The sequence below is a fragment of the Sarcophilus harrisii genome, chromosome 1 (assembly GCF_902635505.1).
Source record: "Sarcophilus harrisii chromosome 1, mSarHar1.11, whole genome shotgun sequence".
Taxonomy (NCBI): domain Eukaryota; kingdom Metazoa; phylum Chordata; class Mammalia; order Dasyuromorphia; family Dasyuridae; genus Sarcophilus; species Sarcophilus harrisii.
This window is the reverse complement of record NC_045426.1, coordinates 635,227,297-635,246,365: the sequence shown is the minus strand read 5'-3', so window position 1 is coordinate 635,246,365 and position 19,069 is coordinate 635,227,297. Positions and strand designations below refer to the sequence as shown.

The window sequence follows — 19,069 nt, the reverse complement described above, 5'->3', positions numbered from 1 at the left end:
TCTATTATACAATATTACATTGGAAGTGAATCAAATTGGGGCAAACTGAGTGTTATGTAAAATCCTAGAGATCATTTCCATCAGGAAAAGGACAGGGAAGGATTTCTGGAGGGAGCAGCATTTGAGTTGCACTCAGAATTACATAAGTGAAAAGGGGGAGGGAAAATATTCCCAAATGTTATACAGAGATCTGTAAGCTTTATTCACAGGCAGAACAGTCACTATTATTATTCACATTTTGGAGATGAGTAATCTTAGGTTGACAAGCTATAAGATTTGACCAAGCCTTGACAACTTTAGATTAAACAGACTTGAAGAACTATTCAATAGAGCAACGGGATGCCTTGTGAAAAAGAGGGGAGTTCCTCAGCTGAAGGTGATCAGGTGGAAGGCTACCTATGGATAATTTTAAGGAATATTCTAGAGAAGATTACTGTCTCTTTAGAAGCTGGGCTGGTTGACACAAGACAGAATAGGGCCTTGGACAAGATGTTAAATTCAGAGTAATAAGATCTGAGTTCAAATGTCAGTCTGGCCCCTTAATGCCAATGAAACTGTGAACGAGTTACTTAATATTCCTAGACTTTTCCTTATCCATAGAATTGAGGGATTGGCCTAGAGGACCTCAAATCTTGATCTACAATCCTTAAAGATCCTGAGATTCTATGACTTTAATATAGCATTATTACAGAACCAAAAAACCAAAGACTGACATAGCTGAAAAGGGCTTTCAACTCTACTAGAAATCAAAAAGTTTAACTCACAAACTAGCCATGTAATTTTAGGCAAATCATTTCCATTTTTACTTTGTAAAAAGTGACAAATTTTGCCTTGATAATCTCTATGGTCCCTACCAATTTTAATAGCCTAATGTTCTCTCCTGCTGCCTACATTCCCATATTCCAGCCTCCCTGCCTTCAGAGCTGCCTAATTTCCCTGACTGCCTCTATCCTATTCCCAATCACATTCAAGCATTTGGTTTCCTATCATTTCCGTCCCAAGTTCCCAAGAAGCTGCAAATTCATTATTCATTCATTATTCAACAAACATTTGTTTGAATGGGAAGCAATGCAGTTTGTTTCAGAAGGTTGGAATAAGAGGTCCTGGATTCAATCTCAAGCTTTTTATTCCTAACTTATGTGACCCTGGCCAAGATGCTTCTCTCTGGATCTCAGTTCCTTCATGAGTAAAACAAAGGGATGAGGCTAGCAGACTTCTAAGATCTATTTCCAGTTCTAACTTCTACAATCTGTTGATGTTCTCTTCTGCAGCCTAACAATCCCATATTGGAGGATCCACTGACAGCAGGAGCTCCTTCAGAATTATCCCTTTCTCAGAAAGAAATGGAAATCTAGTCTGACTTTAGAATCAGTCTACAATAGGACCTTCAAAATCTTGATGATGAATTATAGCAAACTCATCTGTAGCATAGGAATTACAATGCTGGGTCAGGATCTATTGATTCCATCAAAGAAATAATGATATAACTTTAAAAAAAATAAGACTATTGGAAATAGACTGAAAATTCTCTTAGAAAGGGACCTAGTCCATTTATGCTTCAAGCCATTTCTGCTCTGGATATAACTGTCTTTTTGTTTGATAACCACTCCCCCTCCATCCTTGTCTGGAATCTTCCTTGCTGGAAACTTCTATCTTCCATTCAAGATCATGTATTGGTGTGTCCTTGCCTATGACCTCAGAGACAAGAAGCCAATCAGATAGTCCTGAGAGAGAATTCCCCTGCCCTCGTCTATAAAACACCTGGAGTCAGCTTCCTCAATTCAGTGTGACCATATTGTGTGGGACTGCCTAGATGTCCCCGCAGAAGAACAAGAGGAGCAACCAGGAAGAGAGACTCCTGCGTAACTTGGGTGATGTATTCTTGCCACCATTTCCCTTCCTCCTTTCCCATTCATTCTGAAATTTATTGCCTTGCTGTGGGTGGTAAAATTCTAAGCAAGGTCATTATCATCTCCGGTATCACTGAGTCAATTTGCTTCTTTAAAATTCCCCAAAGCAGTCAAACAAGAGCAGAGGCATACTGGGAAAAAATGAAAGCAATTACAAAGAAGATCATATAGAATTCTGAGGGACCTCAGAATTTAACTTAGAGACCATCTAATTTAAGAACCTTATTTCAAAAATAAGGAAACTGAATTTGTCACTGTGTCCAGATTCACACAGATTTACCCAGTTCTTTGACATCACATCAAGCACACTCTCTATCCCAATGCATGATGCTGATCTACAAATGGGGGAGATGAGGTCATATTAGTAATAAGTGACAGGGATGGGTTTTGAATTCATACCCCGTGACCTTAAATTTAATGCCCTTTTCTATTGTACTCTTGATGAGTCACTGTCCACAGAACTGTTTCTTTGCCTTAGAAAATTAAAACAAGTGGATTGATTTAGATAAAAATTAAAGTTAGATACATTTGCATCTAACACTCCAGACATTCTGATGTAGCAATGCTGGATAATGCAGGCTTTCACTGTGGTACCAAATAGCTGAACCAGTTCTAGGGGAGATTTTGTGAGCCTCTGTGCTATTAATATTATTCCTGTGTTTCTGCTGCCCTCTGCTGGCTAGCCTTAAGATTTCCTCTTCCAACAAGAAGATTTTTGACCTCCAGAAGGTTTATGAATCATTCATTTTAACTTGAATTTATTGAGCACCATCTGAGCACCTAGTCCTCTGTTAGTTATGTTGAAGGAGGAGAGCATGAGGAAGAAAATGACAACATAGGATTCACTTCACTTATGCAGTTCGTGCAATTCAGCTGGCAAATTTTTAATCCAGCAGTTAGATGTCATAAATAAGATAAAGTGCTTTAAAAACAACCAAGTTTGAATCGTACTCCATAGATTAAGCTGTGTGACCCTGAGCAAGTAATTCAATTTCTATGTATCTCAATATCCTTGCTTACAATATTGGGGTATAGACTTAATGATCTCTAAGATCCCTTTCAGTTCTAAAGCTATGATCTATGAGCATACTATGTAAATATTAGGGAAGAATATGGTTTTAGATAAGGTAAACCCTCTGTCCATATGAAGAACTCCAGTTAGTTTAGACATTAGTAATAAAGAATAATGGACAGAACTCTGAACTTTGTATATTTTCCAGAACTGTGCTCAATTTCTAGTTATGAACTAGCCGTTACATTAGATACCACAACCCCTTTATAATATCCATCTGGAAATCCAGGTCCCATAGGCTCTCAAGAAAAGATTCTTGGAGGAGGTGATATTTGAGTTGGATTTTGTAGAATTGGATCTGAGGCGTTCAGTTTCACCGGACTAGCCCAAACAAAGAGATCATTATCATATAGAATGGTGTGCTTTGTGTTTTCAATAAAAGCAGTTAGCCCAGTTTGCCTGAAGAGTGTAGAGAGGGCAGGAGTATTTTATATGATTTAAATGGGAAGGCTGGGGCACTCACTATGGCCAGATACAAGAGTGATTTAACAAAACGATCATTGAATTTGGAGTCAAAAGCTCAGCTTTCAAATTACCATTCACCTACTATGCTCCCTTTGGAATCAGATACTTCCTCCTTCTCTAAGGCTCACTTTCCTCATTAGAATCTTCATATCTGCCTCTAAATTCCTAAAACTCTTTGTTCTTCAAGGCTCAGATGCTGGCACTCATTTACCCATCCTCAAGCACTATTATTGTTCTATCATTTCAATCTTGTCCAACTCTTTGTAGAACTCTCTGGGGTAGTCTTGTCAAAGATGCTGGAGTTGTTTGCCGCTTCCTTCTCCAGTTCACTTTAAAGGAAACTGAGGTAAATAGAGTTAAGTGACTTAGAGTCAACAGCTAGTAAATATCTAAGGCCAGATTTGAACTAAGAATTTGTGACTTCAGGCCCACAGTTCTATCTACTGTGTATCCATCTCTAGGTACTGTTACTTTTAGGCAAAAGCAAAAATGAAAGTCTCTGAAGCCTTCAAAGAAGACTTAATATTCTACTTGGAGGAAACAAACATGTATACTTTTTAAATTTAATTTAATTTTTATTTTATTTTGTAATAGCTTTTTATTTACAAGTTATTATATGCATGGGTAATTTTACAGCATTGACAATTACCAAACCTTTTGTTCCAATTTTTCCCCTCCTTCCCCCTACTCCCTCCCCCAGATGGCAGGTTGACCAATACACAAATATGTATATCTTGATAAGTGAATACAAGTAATTTAAAATTTTAATGGGAGGAGACTATTGGTTATTTGGGGGTTCTTAACCTGAGGACTACAAATTTAGAACTCTAAATTTGGATAGGGAAAAAACTTTTTATCTTTCCTTTCACTAACCTCTAAATGAAATTTTGCATTTCCTTCCATTATGAATATGGGCAAAACACACTGTTCTGAGAAAAGTTTTATGGATTTCACCAAAAGACCTAAGTGAGGAGGGGCCTAAAATACCAAAAAGTTTGAGAATCTTTCTTTTAAAGGGACCAGGAAAGATCTACATTGTAGGATGATGGCATCTAAGAAACGATTTTAAGGAAGTTGGGAAATGCTACACAGATGAAAGGAGAGCATTAGATCCTTGTACAAAGACTGAATATCATATATAGAGAACAGTTTCAAGTTTAGCTGAAGGGGAAATAATGTGCAATCAGTCTGGAAAGAAGGTTGGAGTTAGATTGTGAATGGCTTTAAATACTAGACAAAAAGGATTATGATCCTACAGAAGAAGAAAAAAAGAGGCAGCAATGGAAGCTTCCAGAGTAAGTTTCAAATCTCTGCTAATTTTACAGATGAAAATTTGGCATCTATGTGAAAAAGAAAGATTGAAAAGAAGAAAGAAAAAAAAGCTAGAAGACCAAATGGGACACTATTGCAAAAGGTTCAGATGAGAGCTAGATATGCAGGCAGCTAGGTGATGTAAGAGGATTAGAATGCTAAGATTGGAGTCACGAAGTTCAAATTTGGCCTCAGACACTTACTAGCTGTCTGATTGTGGCAAGTTACTTTAATAACCCTGTTTATCTCATTTTCCTCATCTGGAGAAAGAACTGGCTAACCATTTGGGTATTTTTGTTTTAAAAAAAAAAACAAAAGGAGTCACAAAAGGACAGACAGATGAGAGAGATGTTGTGAAGGCACAATCAGCAAAATGTGTTCTGTTTGCTTTGGTTTCTTTATCTGTACAATGACCTGGAATAGGAATGGCAAATCATTCCAGCACCTTTGCCAGAAAAACCCCAAATAGGATCACAAAGAGTTGGACACATCTGAAATTAATGAACAATAACAGGTTTGAAGGAAAATTTGAGTCCTGTTTTAGACAATAGCTAGTGTTTATATTTAGCATTTTAAGGCTTATGAAATACATCATATATTGTTATGGCCTCCACAAAACAACCCTGCAAGGATTATTATAATCCTTTTTTACAAACTTAAAACTGTTTGATAGGGGAAAGTGAAGCTGTTAGGTAGAATGACATTAGTTCTAAAGAATCCAGGTTCTATTGACTTCACGTTCACTATTCAGATAAAATATGCCTAGCTTGGACATGCTGAGTTTGAGATACCTATGGAAGATGCATTTGTAAATGTCCAATAAACCTAGCCACTTTCACAAATGGTCAATCAGCCTGCTTGCTGCTTTCCCAAGAAAGTGCAGTGGATGTTGAATAAACATAAAATTTTTCTAGATGCCCAGGTGAAAGTATTCTCTCCATTCTCAAATGTTCTCACAGCACTGTGTCTGTATCTCTTGGACATAGTTATTCAATCATAACATATCTCCTAACCCAAGTCATTTTTCATTATTGTGTCTCAGAAATGAGCAGTGAATATGTTTACATATATATGCATGTATATATATGCAGATACATATAAATATATGTATATGTGTGTATGTATATATATTGTGTGTATATTGTATATGTGTGTATATCTCAGGAGATATGTGTACATACACATACATAAAGACATGCATACACATATACATATGTATATATGTGTGCATTGTATATATATATGTCTTCATCTATATGTATCTTATGTGGGACATATCGGTCTATGAAAAATTCACCAAACTTGTTGGTATCTCTCCCCTCCATCAGTGGTACTCCTATTTGTGTTTTATGAAAGATCTTTGGATAGGAAGCACCCACTTCTGTTTCCTAATCCAAAGGAAAGCAGAAATTTCAAGAGAGGGGAAAAGAACATGCTGGGTTCTAGAGGAGGTGGAGTTCCAGGTTTTTCATCACAAGGAACTTCAAATTATACATTGCAAGTGCTCCTACCGACTTATTCAAAGACTATTGATCTAGACGTGACCATAGAAGTTTTCTAAATCATCTATAATGTTCTTGTTTGTCAAGTGAGGTTCAGAGAGGAAGAATGATTTGGCCAGAGCCAGATAGGTAATGGGCTGAGCAGAACCTGTTTTTCAAGCCTATGTCCTCTGACTTTACTACTTATGAAATCATTACCTGTACCCTCACTTAATAGTACTAATAGAAAAAAGGGTGGAGGAGAGTTACCCTTGCACATGTTGAGGAGGGTCTTCACACGGCCCAAAACATAGTAGGAGGATACCATGTGTCTCAATGAAACCAAGATTCCCTTCAGCTTGAAAGGTCATTGTGACGTCATCAGTAATGTCATAGAAATCAGGTTCAAGGTTGAAAGGAAAGGGCTCTGCAGCCAAATGAATCTGTCTCTATAACTTTTGAGTAAATAGATGTTATTAAATAAGATAGGCTTAATTGGTTGACCTCTTATGTTGGGGTTCTCAACACCCTCTTATATATTTTCTTGGGCATTGGCAAGAAGGCATCCCAAAGAAAGTATCATTCTCTCTTGATTCCTGCTGTGTGGACAGAGTTCCCCCTCCCCCAGCCATGTCTAAGGACAACAGGTAAATCCTCCTCCAATTGATATCAGTTCCTCCCTTACTCCATCCTACTGGGGACCCAAAAAACATGGTAGACCCTGCAAGATTGTGAAGGGAGGCACATTTCAATGTCTGTAGTGTCCCATCCAGTTCTGATTTCTGGAATCTTCCTCCAACAACAACCCCCTGGTTCATTCTTCATGACCCTAGAATATCCAAACTACTCTATGAAAAGAATGTTCCTATAGAAACTTACTAGCTATCAGTCCGACTCAGTCTCTGAAGTGAGTTCTTGGATTTAGAACTACAGTAGGCTCATAATAGATGTCATAATGACATATCATCGTGGCTGAAGAGTCACTGGATGTCTGAGTCAAGAAGACTTGTTTTCAAGTCTCATTTTCAATAGATAAGATTTTGACCTCAGCATATCATTTAATCTCTCAACATTCCCGGCAGCTCTCAAAACTATAAGATTATAGAGAAAATACCAACCTGAATAAGTTTTTTTTTTTTTAAAGAAAAGGAAAAAAACTGTATCTTTATCTGGGAATTCTTTGTACTAATAGAATCCCAAGGCCAATACCTTGTCCCTGTAGATTTATAAATATCATTCTGATAATATGATATATACTTTTTATTCAGGGGGAACAGTAGTTAGAAAGGACAATGGAAGTAGTTATCTTTTTAGGAAGAAAAACACAAGAAAATCTAGGGCAAGATGGGAAAAGGTGTTTGTGTCTATCTGTGTGTCTGAGTATATGTGTGTGTGTGTTGAGCTGATAATGTAAGTGGGCAAAATCTAAAGTTAATACTTGTATCTGTGCTCAAAATATAGATTTGGTTTCTCTCCTAGAGGAAAATCAAGGTGCTCCTAGAACCCCACTCCACTCCTGCCAGAAAATGAAATATTTGTTGAGGGGAAAATGAAGTAAATGGGCTTCAAGGTAGAAAAAGAAGACGACGAGATCTGGGGAAAAACAGAATGGAATCTTTATCTGTGTTATTAGGATGGAGGAAATAAGAATACTATAAAAGAAAAATAGGAAAAGAGTTCCTAAATGCTTCGGTGTAGATAACAAACAGGAATATCTTGCTTAGAAGCATAGTCATACCTGAGAGGAAGAAGCTGTTGGTGTTCCAACATGATAATCCAGTTCTGGAGAGCTGATAATCCTGTAAGAATCAATGAAAGAAGAAAAGTCATAGTCTCATATATAAAGCATTTATTAGATTATAATGTACCAGACAGTGTGCTAAATGTTAAGTATTCAAACAAAGTCAGGAGCAAAAATAGCCCCTTCTCTGTCTTTCCCCCAGTTCATAGTCTAATAGAAAGATAACACAAAAACAAGTACCAATAAATAGGATGTATACAAGACAAATTGGAGATGATAAACAGAAGTTCTAGTGAACTAAGAGGAAATCTTGAAATGCTTCTTGTAGAAGGTAAGATTTTAACTAAGACTTGAAGAAAACCAAGGAGGCAAGAGATTGATGAGGAAGGAGAGATTTCCAGCATGAGAGCTAACTAGTGAAAACAGCCAGTGGAGTTGAGAGAGAGATTGTCTATATAAGGAAATAACTAAGCCAGTGGCACTAGTTCACAGAGTACAGGTAGAGAGAGAGGAATGCCCATTCTTCTTAGGAATATAGGAGAAAGGCAAGTTATGAAAGAGTTTGAATGCCAAACAGAATTTTATATTTATTTGTTTCTGAAGATATAGACGGTTATTGGAATTTGTTGAATTGGGGGGGTGGGAAGAGGATAATATGGTCAGACCTGTACTTTAGGAAGAACAATTTGACAGCTGCATTGGAATACAGATTAAAGTGGAAAAAGACTTGAAGCAGGAATGCCAAATAGCAGGCCATTCCAGGCATGAGATTTAAAGGTGATGGCAATGTCAGAAAAGAAAAGGGGGGTCATATATGAAAGTTGTTATGAAGGTAAAATCAATAGAACTTTGTATATGTGGTATGTAGTGAGCATGAAAAATCAAGGACGATATCAAGGTTGCAGTTCCGAATGACTGAAATGATATTGCTCTCAACAGTAGTAGCAAACTTAACAAAAGAGGGGAGAACTTGGGAGGGGAAAGTAAATGAGTTCTGTTTTGCATGTTCTTAATTATTTATTATTTTATTTTTTTCCCCAATTACACATTAAAAACTATGTTTAAAATTCATTTTTTTAATTTTAAGTTTCAAATTTTTTCTCTTCCTTCCTTCTCTTCCTCTTGCCTTCCTCATTGAGGAGGCAAGTAATTTTTATATAAGTTATATATGTGCAATCATGCAAAATATATTTCCATATTAGTAATGTTGTGAAAGAAAACAGACCAAAAAAATGAAAAACAAAGTTTTAAAAGGATGCTTTAGTCTGCATTTAGACTCCTTCAGTTCTTTCTCTGGAGATTGACAGCACTTAAACATAAGCCTTTGCAAGTACTTTTTGATCATTGTATTGCTAATAGCTCAGTCATTCATAGCTGATCATCATGAAATACTGATGTCACTGTGTATAATCTTCTTGTAGTTCGGCTCATTTCATTTTGCCTCAGTTCATGTGTTACTAGATTTTTTTTTAAAGCATCTATTCATCATTTCTTATAACACAATAGTATTCCTTCACAATCATATACCATTTCAATCATTTCTCAATTGACAGCTATACCCTTAATTATCAATTCTTTTCCCAAAAGAACTGCTTTAAATATTGTTGTACATATAGGTCCTTTTCATTTTTGTTTTATATCTCTTTGGGATAGAGACCTAGTAGCGGTATTGCTATGTCAAAGATTGCATACCATGGTTGTAATAGCCATTTGGTAATAACTCCAAATTGTTCTACCAAATGGTTGAATCAGCATATCACTTCACTAACAGGGCATAGGTATCTCAATTGTCCCACATCTCCTCCATTTGTTATTTTGCCTTTCTGCCATATTAGTCAATCTGATAGATGTGGGGTGGTACCTCAGAATTGTTTTAATTTACATTTATGCAACCAGTAGTGATCTGGAGTATTTTTCTCATATAACTATAGATTGATAACTTTGTCAGAAAACTGTCTGTTCATCTCCTTTGACCCTTTATCATATGGGGAATGGCTCTTATTTTTATAAATTGGATCAATTTCTCTACATATTTGAGAAATGAGACTTTTATCAGAGAAACTTGCTATAAAAAGTTTTCAGTTATGATTAACTGTATTTCCCTCCATGTCATTTTCTACCTGTTTATCCTACTTTCTCTCTCCTTTCATCCTATTCATCCTCAAAGGTATTTTGTTTCTGACTACCACCTCCTTCCAATCCTCACTTATCCTTTTACTCTACTTTCTTTCCAGTGGGGTAAGATAGATTTCCTTTTTTTTTTTTCCTGAGGCATTTGGGGTTAAGTTATTTGCCCAAGGTCACGCAACTAGGAAGTGTTAAGTGTCTGAGGTCAGATTTGAACTCAGGTCCTCCTGACTTCAGGGCTGGTGCTCTAACCACCTTGCCACCTAGCTGCCCCTAGATTTCTCTTTTTGAGCCATTTCCCACAAAAGTAAGGTTTAAAGCCTTTCCACTGTAAAAGCTCTTTTTCACTCCTTTTATGTGAAATAACTTTCCATTCTACCTCTCCTATTCTCCTTCTCCCCGTGCTGTCCTCTTTCTTATTGCTTAATATTTTTACACATAATCATTTCTTCATATTCAATTCACATTCATGACCTCTATGTATGTTTTTTTAACTGCCTTAACTTTTTTATTTTTATTTTGATTTTGGTAATTAGATAATTACTTGATAATTAGAAAGTTCTTAGGAGTCACCAGTATCATTTTCCCACTTAGGAATGTAAACAATTTAACTATTGAATTCTTTGATTTCTCTTTCCTGCTTATTCTTTTTATGCTTTTCTTGTGACTTGTATTTGAAAGTCAAATTTTCTATTCATCTCTAGTCTTTTCATCAGGAATGCTTAAAAGTCCTTTATTTCATTGAATATCCATTTGCCCCTGAAAAATTATATTTAGTTTTGCTAAGTACATAATTGTTATTGTAATTCTAGTTTCTTTATCCTCCAGAATATCACATTCCAAGTCCTCCAATTCTTTCATGTAGAAACTTAGCCAGACTGTAATGCCACAATATTTGAATTTTTTCTTTCTGGTTTCTTACAATATTTTCTCCCTGACCTGGAGCTCTGGAATTTGGCTGTGATATTCCCGTGTGTTTTCATTTTGGAATCTCTTTCAAAAGGTGACCCATAGATTCTTTCAATTTCTATTTTACCTTTTAGTTCTAGTGTAATATCTGGGCAACTTTCCTTGATAATTTCCTGAAAGAAGTGTTCTAGGCTCTTTTTTTTTTTTTTGATTAGTCTAATAATTCTTAAATTATCTCTCTTCAATCTCTTTTCTAGATTTGTCCATTTTTATTCTTTTGATTGTGTTTTATTGCTTCTTGATGTTTCATTAGCTTTCAATTGCCTCATTCTAATTTTTAAGGAATTATTTTCTTCAGTAAGCTGTTGAATTTCCTTTTCTTTTTGCCCAATTCTACTTTTTAAGGAGTTCTTTTCTTCTGTAAATTTTTGTACATCTTTCTGCATGTGGTCAATTCTGCTTTTTAAAGAAATTTCCTAAGTAAATTATTGTATATATCTTTCTCTATTTGGCCAATGCTGCTTTTTAAGGTGTCCTTTCTTCTGTGGATTTTTCTGCCTTTTTTAACTATTTGGCCTATTTTGTTTTTAAGGGAATTTTTTTTAGTATTTTTGTGCCTCCTTTACCAACCTGCTGACTTTTTTCATGATTTTCTTTGTATCACAAGCATTTCTTTTTAAAACATTTTTGATAGTTTACCTCTCAGATCTGTGGAGAAGGAAGGAATATGTGACCAAAGCAGCACTGGAACCCATTACTGAACACCAAATAGATAATTTTCATTATATTAAGTTAAAAAGTTTTTATACAAACAATACAATGCATTAGAAGGGAAGCAATAAATTGGGAAAACATTTTTATATTTAAGTGTTCTGATAAAGGCCTCATTTCCAAAATATATAGAGAACTGATTCAAATTTATAAGAATTCAAGCCATTCTCCAATTGATTAATGGTCAAAGGATTTGAACAGACAATTTTCAGAGAAAGCAATTAAAATCATTTCTAGTCCTATGAAAGATTCTCTAAATCACAATTGATCAGGAAATACAAATTAAGACAACTCTAAGATACACACCTCTCAGATTGGCTAAGATAACAGGAAAAGATAACAAATATTGGAGGGGATGTGGGAAAACTGGGACACTAATATGTTGTTGGTTGAATTGTGAATGGATCCAGCCATTCTGGAGAACAATTTAGAACCATGCTCAAAAAGTTATCAAACTCTCCATACCTTTTGATCCAGCAGTGTTTCTACTGGGCTTATATCCCAAAGAGATCTTAAAGAGGGAAAGGGACCCACATGTGCAAAAATGTTTGTGGCAGCCCTTTTAATAATGGCAAGAAATTGGAAATTGAGTGGATGCCCATCAGTTGGAGAATAGCTGAATAAGTTATGGTAAATGAATGTTATTGAATACTATTGTTCTATAAGAAACAATCAGCAGGATGATCTTAGGGAGGCCTAAGATCTTAGAGGATCTTAGAGAGACTTATATGAACTGATACTAAGTAAAATGAGCAGAACCAGGAGATCATTATACACAGCAACAACAAGATTATATGATGATCAACTCTGATGGACATGACGATTTCAACAATGAGATAATTGAGGCCAGTTCCAATGATCTTGTGATGAAGAGAGCCATCTTCACCCAAAAAGAGGACTATGGGAACTGAGTGTGGATCACAACATAGCATTTTTCACTCTTTTTGTTGTTGTTGCTTGCATTTTGTTTTCTTTCTCCTTATTTTCCTTTTTGATCTGATTTTTCTTGTGCTGCAAGATTAGTGTATAAATATGTATACATATATTGTGTTTAACATATATTTTAACATGTTTGACATATATTGGATTTCTTGCCATCTAGGGAAGGGTGGGGAGAACGGGGAAATTTTGGAACATAAGGTTTTGCAAGGGACAATGTTGAAAAATTATCCATGCATATATTTTGAAAATAAAAAGCTTTAATAAAAAAAGAAAAAATATTTTTGAGATGTTTCAGGAATTCTTTTGGGGACTAAGATCAATTTACATTTTTCCTTGAGGCTTTAGATGTAGCAGTTTTAACTTTGTTGTCTTCTTTTGAGTTTGTGTTTTGGTCTCTTCCCTTTTATCATAATAACTTTCTATAGTTACAATTTTTTTATTGTTTGCTCTTTTTCCAGCGCGAATTTCTTGACTTTTAACTTCATACTAACCTGACCTCTTCTCCAAACATAAAGTGGGTATTGTCCCAGGTTTTAATTTTTTGTGGTATGATATAAGGAAAGATGTACTTTTCCGGCCTTATTACAAACATTGGTTTTTCTGTCCTGTAACTATGACCAGAGTCCCTATTCCTTTGGGTCCACAAGCAAGTGCCCCTTATCCCCCTGGGACCATGACCCAGGATTGCAACCCAGAGCCAAGATTAGGCAATACAATATAATCTTGCACCTATTTCTAGCAAAAAGACTCATAATCTTCGTACTAATTGTCTGATGCATTTATCCTTTGTGGGCTGAGAGTTCAAGAACCTTTTACTATTGTTGATTCAATCTCAAATCCACCTGCTGGTTTTCTGGTAATGACCTATACTAAAGCATTCTGTGCTTCACTCTCACCCTGGTGTAATACATCTTTCCTACTGACTTCAGAGTTTTCTTGGGCTAGAAAATTGATTCACCCCATTCTTTTTTGAATTCTGTCAATCCAGAATTTGTTTTGATATATTATTTAAAGTTGTTTGGAGGAAAATTTGGGAGAGCTTATATGAGTCTCTGTTCATTCTCCGTCATCTTGGCTCCATCTCCTTACCCTCCTTCCCAATTTGATACATTTTGCGTTTCAAAAGTCTATAGGACATTTAGTTCAAAATGTCCAACAGGACATCAAGAGAAAGTTAACAATGGATAAACAGCTCTAAGAATCAGCATAGAAATAATTTAATACCTCACAGCTGGTAAAAAAAAAAATTCTCCAAGTGACATTATATAAAGAGAGAATAAGAGGGTTAATGAGGAGCCTTGTGGACATGCGTAATTGTCAAATATAATTTGGATAAAAATCAGAGATTGATAAGCAGTCAAACAAGTGGGAGAAAAACCAGAAAAGTAGTATTATCATAAAAACCTAGACAAGAGTAGCAAAGATAAAAGAGTAATTAGCATTATATTCTTACAAATTTGACTTAGTTTGAAAATTATATATTTGAATATTTGAATATATTTGAAAATTTAGGCCTTTATCAAAGACACTTGCCTCATTTTTTTTCCAGTTTTCTGTTTTCCTTTTAATCTTGGCTGCATTGGTTTTATTTGGGCAAAAACTTTTTAGTTTAATATAGTCAAACTCCCAAGATATTATTTTACATAATGTGATGTATAGTCGAAATTCAATTCATTGATCTGCTCTTTCATTATTTCACTGAAATAAATGTTTAGAGATACGAATTTTTCCCTAAGTACTGCTTTGGCTGTATTACACGATTTGTTATGTTGTCTTATTGTTGTCATTCTATATAATGAAATTAGTTATTATTTCTATGATGTGTTCTTTGATCCACTCATGCTATAGGATTTGATTGTTTAATTTCCAATTAATTTTTTATCTATATTTCTATGGCTCTTTGTTGAATATTTTATTGCACTATGATCTGGAAAAGATGCATTTATAAACTCTGATTTTCTGCATTTGGTTGTGCCCAATAAGGGCTGCCACATTTTTGCACATGTGGGTCCCTTTCCCTTTTTAAGATCTCTTTGGATATAGGCCCAAGAGAAACACTGCTAGATGAAAGGGTATGCACAGTTTTGAACATAATTCCAAATTGCTCTCCAGAATGGCTGGATCCATTCACAGTTGTGGCAACAATGTATTTGTGTCCCAGTTTTCCCACATCCCCTCCAACATTCATCATTACATTTTCCTGTCATCTTAGCCAACCTGAGAGGTGTGTAGTAGTATTTCAGTTGTTTTAATTTGCACTTCTCTGATCAGTAGTGATTTAGAGCACCTTTTCATATGATTAGAAATGGTGATAATTTCTTCATCTAAAAATTGTCTGTTCATATCCTTTGACCATTTATCAATTGGAGAATAGCTTGAATTCTTATAAATTTGAGTCAATTCTATATATATTTTAGAAATGAGGCCTATATTAGAACCCTTAAATGTAAAAATATTTTCTCTATTAATTCTCTTCTAATCTTGTCTGCATTAGTTTTGTTTATATAAAAACTTTTTAACTTAATATAATGAAAATTATCTATTTGGTGTTCAATTATGAGTTCCAGTTTTTCTTTGAACATAAATCCCTTCTTTCTCTATAGATCTGAGAGGTAAACTATCCTATGTTCTGCTAATTTACTTATAATAATTATAATATAATAATAAATCATATATCTATTTTGACCTTATCTTGGTATGTGGTGTTAGGTATAGGTCAATGACTAGTTTCCAATTCTAGTTTCCAATTTTCCCAGCAGTTTTTGTCAAATAGTGAGTTCTTATGACAAAAGCTCGGTATTTGGGTTTATCAAACACTAGATTGCTATAGTTATTGACTATTTTGTCCTGTGATCTTAACCTATTCCACTAATCAACTATTCTATTTTTTAGCCAGTACCAAATGGTTTTGAGGACCACTGCTTTATAATATAGTTTTACGTCTGGCACAGCTAGGCCATCTTCATTGGCATTTTGTTTTTCATTAATTCCCTTGAAATTCTTGATCTTTTATTCTTCCAGATGAACTTAGTCATTTTTTCTAGATCTGTAAAATAATTTCTTGGGAGTTTGATTGGTATGGCACTAAATAAGTAGATTAATTTAGGTAATATTATCATTTTTATTATATTTTCTCAACCTACCAATAAGCACTTGATATTTTTCTACCTGATTAGATCTGACTTTATTTGTGTGGAGAACATTTTGTAGTTGTGTTCATATGGTATTGGAATTAATTCTTCTGTGAATGTTTGATAGGATTTACATATAAATCCATCTGGCCCTGGAGATTTTTTCTTAGGGAGTTGATAAATAACTTGTTTTGTTTCTTTTTCTAAAATGGGACTGAGTAAATAATTTATTTCCTCTTCTGTTAACCTGAGCAATTTATATTTTTGTAGATATTCCTACATTAAATTTAAATTATCAAATTTATTGGCATATAGTTGGGCAAAAAATAACTTCTAATTTCCTTTTCATTGATAGAAATTTCTCCCTTTTTATTTTTGAAACTAACAATTTGATTTTCTTCTTTCCTTTTTCTAATCAAATTAAATAAAGGTTTATCTATTTTGTTGGTTTTTTCATAAAACCAACTCAGTTTTATTAATTCAATAGTTTTCTTATTTTTTATTTTATTAATATCTCATTTTATTTTCAGAATTTCAAATTTGATATTTAATTGAGGGTTTTTAATTTGGTCTTTTTCTAGATTTTTAAACTGTAAGTCCAATTCATTGATCTTCTCTTTCTCTATATTATGCAAGTAACCATCTAGAGATATAAAATTTCCCCTTATAACTGCTTTGGTTGCACTCACAAATTTTGTTTATGTTGTCTCATTATTAACATTCTCTTGGATAAAGTTGTTGATTGTGTCTGATTTGTTGTTTCACCCATTTATTCTTTAGGATTGGATTATTTAATTTCCAATTAATTTTTGGTCTATTTTCTCCTTATATTGCATGTGATTTTTATTGCATCATAATCTGAAAAAAAAGCATTTACTATTTCTACCTTTCTGTATTTGATTTTGAGCTTTTTATGCCCTAATACATGGCCAATTTTTGTATAAGTTCCATGTACTGCCAAGAAAAAAGTTAAACTCCTTTATGTCTCCATTCAATTTTCTCCAAAGATGTATCATACTTAAATTTTCTAACATTCTGTTTACCTGCTTAACTTCTTTCTTATTTATTTTGTGGTTTGATTTATCTAGTTCTGAGAAAGCAAGGTTGGGAGCCCCCACTAGTAGAGTTTTGCTATTTCTTCTTGTATCTCTCAACTTCTCCTCTAGGAATTTCCATGCTATACCACTTGGTGTATATATGTTTAGCATTAATATTGATTCATTATCTATGGTACCCTTTAGTAAAATATAGTTTCTCGTTGTGTCCTGCTTTCTAAAGCCCCCATGTTGGGGTGACAAAACACACTGCTACTTTCTAGAGGCTCCACACTGGGGTGATTAAAATATTAGTCCTGTTTTCTAGAGCCCCCAAGTTGGAGTGATAAAACATACTGTGCTTTCTAAAGCCCCCATGATGGGATGATTAAAATAGACCTTTCTAGTGGAGAAGTGATGAGGTGGGACTTCTGAAGATGGTGGGAAAATGGAGTCCATTTATTTCAAAGATTTTCCTCTTTTTATAATGTAACAAAAACAACACTGTGCACATAGGACCACATAAACAATTTGCTATTGCACGTAGTTTGCCACCTGGTATCACTCTTCTTCAATCACAACACAGTTTGTCACCTCCCTGACTGCTCAGGAAGGCCGAAAGCCCTTAGAGGAGATGAGAAACCAAACCAGACATTGTGAGCAGGTTCCCTCTGGGCTGAAGGGTCTTATACCTTACCCAGAGTTTCCCCACAGACTATTACCCTCTACATCTCACTCTTTCTTTTGTTTCAATTGAAGCAGTTATATACCAGTGGTTAAATCAATCACCATGGAGGAATCACAGGCAAGTTGTAATATCATGCAAGCAAGTAGTAACATAACAAATAATATGAATAAACAAAATACTATAGAGATTTCATGAGTCCCAGAAGGAAGGTATTAAAAAATAACTATCAATTCATAACCATATACACCTACTTGAGCATCTAAGAGATAGTCCAAAACCAATTTATTGTCCATCACTTCATGTGTCAGGGAATCCAATGATTCCTGTAGGTTTTCAAATCCTGCATCAGTCTTATGTCTCAGGGAATTCAATGATTCCTGCATGTTTTGAAGTCCTGCATCAGTCTTATTGAGAATTATTTTTTATATTCATGAGTACACAAAGGGTTAACTGCCAGTTTCTTTCAGTGGTAGGTACAGTCAGCAATGGAACAACCCAGTGCTTCTTGGGTCTTCTCTTTTGTTTTGAGGGTCTTTTCTTTTTCCATCTCTCTCTGATGGACAAGGCAGATACAGTTCATTGGCACCCATCTGATTCCTTCTTCATCTGTGGAGATACAAGCAAACCCTCTTGTAATGTTCTCTCTAAAATGTAATGTTCTGTGTTGAGATTTTCTTGGGGTCTCTGGAGGCAGCCTTCATTTCAAGTCAGTAATCACCGCATGAGTACAGCCAGAGGTTAAAATGCAAATCCTTTATTATTTCTTTCAAAGTCTTATCTCCTTCGCTTGGGGCTCAGCTAGTTTTCTGGAGGCCTTCGGGAATCTTGGTTTCAGTGGAGAAGTGAAGGAAGGAGGAGAGCCTGCCACCAAGGTGGTGTGAAATGGGAGGAATCTGTCTGAGTCCAAGGGCTTGTGTACCAGCCTTCAGCCTCAAGCCTTCTGTCTGCTTGTCTCTGAATCTCCCTGGCTGAAGCTTCTAGCTTATATGCTCCACACTGAGTACAAAGCAATCATTATATTACTAGGAAACCATTATTTGTTGTAGGATTAATTCAATGCTAAACAAGATTTAACCATTGTCTCCTCAATTCTACTTAGTACCTTGTTTCAAGTTATGGTCCATAACAATCTCCTTGTAGGATTAAATCAATCCACTGACCTATGCTAAATTAGATAACTATTGTCTCTATCAATTCCACTGACTTAGTACCTTGTAAGAATCCTTTGTTTAAAGTTCAGAGTTCTGACCCATAACATCTCCTGCTTTCCTTTGTTTTAGAACATAAGGAGGTCACTCTCCCTGACTTCTCAAGGAGGTAAGAACCCCCAAAAAGGAGGTTGTCACGCCTTCCCTGATGGCTCAAAAAAAGGGTGAAAACACCATAAAAGGAGGTGATCACACCCTCCCTGATGTCTCAGGAAGGGAGATGAAAACACCAAAGGAAATGGGAAGTAAAATCAGGTTAGCGTGTTTCTGAAGGGTCTC

General features: G+C 35.2%; 1 protein-coding gene across 4 annotated transcripts in view; it reads left to right on the top strand.

Moving 5' to 3' along the window:
* The first annotated feature begins 1,775 nt into the window (after positions 1–1,775).
* LOC100913575 (maestro heat-like repeat family member 5) overlaps positions 1,776–19,069 on the top strand; it is a 133,363-nt gene continuing 116,069 nt past the window's right edge. For all 4 annotated transcript variants that reach the window (XM_031947283.1, XM_031947282.1, XM_031947284.1 and 1 more), the window contains exon 1: positions 1,776–1,871. The gene's annotated coding sequence lies outside the window, so the exon portion shown is untranslated. The remainder of the gene's footprint in view (positions 1,872–19,069) is intronic.